Source organism: Lemur catta, chromosome 11 (genome assembly GCF_020740605.2).
Source record: "Lemur catta isolate mLemCat1 chromosome 11, mLemCat1.pri, whole genome shotgun sequence".
Taxonomy (NCBI): Eukaryota; Metazoa; Chordata; class Mammalia; order Primates; family Lemuridae; genus Lemur; species Lemur catta.
The window spans coordinates 73,619,468-73,625,067 of record NC_059138.1 but is presented as its reverse complement, the minus strand read 5'-3'; positions in this window follow the sequence as shown (position 1 = coordinate 73,625,067).

Here is a 5,600-nt window from a genome sequence, read left to right as displayed (position 1 = left end):
TTAATTTAATAAGATTTCAAATAATATCTGCTGTTGACTATCTTTTAAAAAAAGATTAAAGAATCATAGGTACTTTTAAATTTTTTAAAACACTTTTCCAAATTTTCTACAATGAAGATAGACTACTCTTTAACTAGTAAAGAAAGAATATTTTGGAGTGCAATAAAGGAGTTCAGAAGAAAAAAGAAAGGTCTACTAAATATAATTTTCCTAGAGAACACTAAACATTACATAAAATAATATTTGTAAAAATAAATATCAACTTTAAGATTTTCAGAAATATGCTTTTAAATGTCAGTTGCAATTTGTATCCCAAGTAGCTGAAGTTTTTAATGTCTAAGGATTTAATAATGTACTCTGTAAAATTCCCAGTGATCTAATAATTTTTCTCCTTACGGACAGGCAAGAAAATCCTATTATCTTCAATGCAGAATTCTGCTTGCAGAAATGGCCTAAATCTTGTTGGAAACAACAAGAATTGAACAAATCCAAATAACTCCTGGCTAACACTAGTATGACATTTGGTTAGGGAAGATGTCCCAAGAGAAATGTAAACTATTTGAAAACATCCTGTTACTAAAACTTGGACATAAAACGAATGACAAATGGACTGGATGCAACAACTTCATTCTAAGCACGCATGAATTTGGCTCCCGTGAATGCATTTTTAGCACATACTATTTTTCATGTTCTCTTATATGGATATGGTTTCTAGAATATGAAGAAAGATCAATTGACATTTATTACTCGCCGAAGAACAGGTTGGAAGCAATCAGCAACTTCACTCCTGGCTTTGAGTCAAGGCCAGTGAGTCACAGAATCCTAGAACCTTGGTGAGAGTCTCATCAAAACTCCCTCCCAAAGTTCACCCCTGGGGACCAATTACAGCCATCTGCTTAAGAGCTATTACTCTGTCCCTCCCAAAATTAAAAGCTACGAATTGTCAAACAGAGGAAATACAAGAACAACAGAGCAACATGACCAGATCTTAAACCATGCTTGGAATTCATAATCCTCAAACAACTTCAGATGCCTGTGGCTGAGACCCCAGAAGCTGCAAGTCATGTGAGAGGGAGTGGTGCATGGAAGCTTTGTCTCCACTCGAGTGGGGCCAGTCAATAGATGGATCCGGGAGCCCCAGGCAGTGTGTGCATATTATGGCCACGTCTTCCCCACTTACAGTCCAGCTCCATTTGGGAGAATTTCTGCAAAGGCTTTTTGGTCTGGGTGGTTTCTTTATTGGCAGATTTACTCTTTCAAGATATTGTTAAAGCAAGGGAAGTGTAATAGGAAACCTGCCGCATATTAAGAGTTAGCTACTCTCTTGGAAAAAAGTGGCATGATTAAGTGAACACTTTGAAGCATGCAATGTGTGATCGATATGTGAGGAGAGAGGATCAAGATGAGGAAATCTTAACCAGAAAAAGACAAGAGGATTTCAGTGTTAACACCATTTAAAAGCCAAGTGTTTCTCTGATAATGAACTCTCACTGCAAACCACAAGGGATAACTTCCTTTTGCTTTATTAAAAAATAAAAAAAGATGGGGATGCCTAGACAAGAAAAATATTAGGATCAGGTCTTAAATGTTCTTGTACTGGAAGATATAAAACCATATACACTTCTTTCTCACTTTCCTGCTTTTTTCACAACCGAAACCCAACAGGTAAGAAGATGTGGAGGAAATTATCTGGGACCCAGGGCCATTCCCATAGGTAGGACAAGCAGGTGCCTCAATGCATCTGAAAGATTCCTTCTCATCTGCTTTGTATGACAGTAACTCTGTTGAGGTTAGGGTCTTTTTTGGGTTTTTTAACCCCTTCCTCATAGCACTATATTAGCCACAGAGCAATCTCTTAATAAATGCTGAGTGAATGGAATGGAATTATTATAACTTGGATTTTTGTTGTCCTTGTTCTTTAAGTCATATTTTCTGTGAGTTGCTGTTTACATTGGGGTTTTGATAAGAATTGTACATGACTTAGCACTGGATAAAGAAATACAGAGAACAAGGGCTGGAGAGTTTGGGATAATGAGAGTATAACGTGGGCTCCATTGCCATCTGTTATATGAGAAAGGTGGACGACGATGACTCTAAGTTCTTTCCAGCTCTGACACATTGTGTGTTTTGCTGCCTCTTCACATATCACTGATACTTTTGCTTTAAGCACCTCCCAATTCCAACCTTCTCTGCAATATTGATTTTTCTATTCATCCCATCACTATTAATCTAAAAGACTGGTATGTCCAACAAAGGGGGATGTTAAATAAAGTATTTATTAAATAAAGTATGAGACACTAGTATAACAGAATACAATCAACAATGTGGCTGTTATTGCTAATGTCACTGAAAAGCCATTTAATAATTAGGAAAGTTATCCGTAAGTAAAGAAAAAGTTAAAAACCACGATGTCATAGTAAAATAAGCCTGGAATGTCTGGAAGGAGAGTCACCAATATGTGATTACATCTGGATGATTGGATTAGGGGTGGCTTTTATTTATTTATTTATTTATTTGAGTGAATGTATTGTGTAATATTTTTACAATGAACATAAGTTTCTTGTGTTACAAAAATAGGACAGAAATAAAAGACTGCATCTCAAATCATCCTAAAAGAGGCTTCCTGAGATATTCTTGAACTTTTCTATGGAAGGAAATACCATGCCCTCCATTCATCCACTAAGGCTACCCGAGCTTGTTGCTGACTTCACAGCAGGACTGCAACTTTCCACCCCCAGGATTCATCCTCCAGTTTGCAGCAGCACCACCTTTGCTCAGGCTCTTCCCAAATGTTGCCTCTCCCCCAATTCTTCTGCACCACATCCGATGAGATCCTTCTAGTTCCTTCTTGGGAGCTGGAAGGCTACAGCTATATTCTCAGACTCCTTGGAGGCTGTGGTTCTGGGTGCGATTTGGGTTCTGCAGTGACATGCCCTTGCATCTTGAAGATTGGAAGACAGAGAGGAGCAGAGGCCGTCTTCCTGCAGCGGTGCTGCCTGAAAAACAAGCACTGCCAAATGTGACTGTTGGCAGCAGCTGGCCCCCACCAGCTTCTAGGGTGCGGGATGACCTTGAGAGCAGCCAGAGGGGAGGCAGTTCAGTTCCCGGTAGTCTCCTGACCTCTGCATCACAGCTGCTGTGGTGTGACCTTGAAGCCAACCATCCAGCCTGGCGACGCTCTGACTTATTCCTCCAGCCCGTCCAATGACTTGGCAGGCACTTCATTCCCTGTTTTTCATTCCTTTCAGTTAGATATGCCTGGAGTGGTTTCCCTCAACCCCATCTAATCACACAGAACTCTGAGAGATACATCCCCCATGCAAAGTCCATGACCATGCAAAGCCTGGTTCAGGGACCATCTTATTCATGAAGTGTCACTAAAGATTTTGTGGGTGTAACTGACAGTGGCCTCACCTTGCAGATCTTCATTCCACTAGAGTAGAACAGTGATAACAGACTGAGGGGTCTCCCCTTGGAGGGCTGGAGGAGAAGAAAAGGAGGCCTGGGGAGAATATTGGGTCTTTTATTTATTTTCTATTTGACATTTCATGTTACGGTTTCCTCGAACACACTGTTCCACAGTTAAAAGAGCTTTGAAACTCTCTGGACTTCTCCTAAGATAAGAATCTTCTTGCATAGAATACCTGTGATGTTGCAACCAAAGGAGTAGAGACAAGAATAGGGTTCATTCTACACTTTCCTTGAGGTGAGGGACTTGCACACTTCACTGCATTTTCTTGCAGGGGTGTAAACCCCCCCCCTTCCTGTTTCAGTTAAGCCGGGCCCCATCTTCAGGACAACTGTGAACAGCTGGTCACCATCCTCTTTTTAGCAGCCTCTCCAATCTGGTGGTCCCTCCTCCCCACATTTTCAAATGTGTGCCCATCCAAAGTGAAATTTGAAACTTTCTGCAACAGGATTGGTGATTTATATTATTTTGTACAGAGGGCTAGGGCTGTAAGAAAATTGATTTCTAGCAAAGGCCTTACTGTGCTCTGTCCCATCACAGGAAAGCTGTGTAAGGTGCGGGAAATGAGAAGTTGAAATAGAAATGCCATTTTTCACCCATCAAGGCGAGTACTTCATCTGACATACATGCAAAACTAGTAGCTGTAGATTTAATACATTTCCCTGTAAATACATTTGTCTGTAAATCTGGACTCACAGATACCAAAAATATATATATATATATATATTTTTTTTTTTTTTTTTTTTTGAGACAGAGTCTCACTTTGTTGCCCAGGCTAGAGTGAGTGCCGTGGCATCAGCCTAGCTCACAGCAACCTCAGACTCCTGGGCTTAAGCGACCCTACTGCCTCAGCCTCCCTAGTAGCTGGGACTACAGGCATGAGCCACCATGCCCGGCTAATTTTTTTGTATATATATTTTTAGTTGGCCAGATAATTTCTTTTATATTTTTAGTAGAGACGGGGTCTCACTCTTGCTCAGGCTGGTCTCGAACTCCTGACCTTGAGCGATCCACCCGCCTCGGCCTCCCAGAGCTAGGATTACAGGCGTGAGCCACCGCGCCCGGCTATTTTTTGAATGCAGCTTCTCTAGAAGTGGGAATCACCTCTTGGTCCCCAAAGATGACATAAAAAAGGAATGATGATGATGATAATGATTCATGTTAACACACCCTTTATCAAAAGCATTCTAATAACTCTATAGGTATTTCTGGTCACCGCTGTCTTGGGGTGTTTAATGACATAGCAACTGTTTAATGACGTGGATAATGCCTGGTGATTGTGACTGGGATGCACTGGAGAATCTGGTCCCCAAAGAAACACTAAGAAGCATAAAAGTAACCCTAGGCAATATTAAACAGGACCTGGGAGTATTTTTTCAAGTATCGTGGACTCTTTAAAAGCATCAGGTCAATCACAAGTATTAGAGAGATTTCCTTTATCCCCCGAAATCCCCACACTTGCTGGAGTCTTGGTTTGGTGCCAACCCAGAAGGAAGGCTGTTTCCTTCTAAAGAGACATCTCATGTGAGTTTGCATTTAGGCTTGAGATTTAGGTAGTAGACTCACCCCAAATAACTAAGTCAATGGGTGACCAGAGAATTGGAAAAATATAGAAGAATGTAGCATTATTATTATTATTTTAATTGAGTATAATTGCCTTATTAATCAACATTTGCATACTACTTGGTAAAGCACTTAGCTAATACATAGCTATATTTGCAATTTAATTCACCCAGAATATTTCTATTCAGCATTTATATAGCACCTATTGGTTTATGATGCTAATATAGTAGATTCATGTTTCTGTTAAGGCTTAAATGAAATAAGTTGAAAGCCAAGTCCATTATATTACCTTCTTTATATGGAACCTTTCATCATGAAGGATTCCAAATTGCTTTACAAAGTACAGTGAAACCCTTTTACAATGAATTCCTAGGGGGACAGCTACAGCGGTGTTAGCTGCGGCTTTTCATTGTATGAGCATTGTGTTCAGCATTATGGGATTGATGGGGAAGGAACAGCAGATTTTAAAGTCTTACAGCCCTTGGGAACTCAGATTGTGTTATTTGCCAAGGTGTCTGCAGTCAAGAGCAAAGGAAAAGTTAAGCTCCGTTATTGACCTATTATTAAC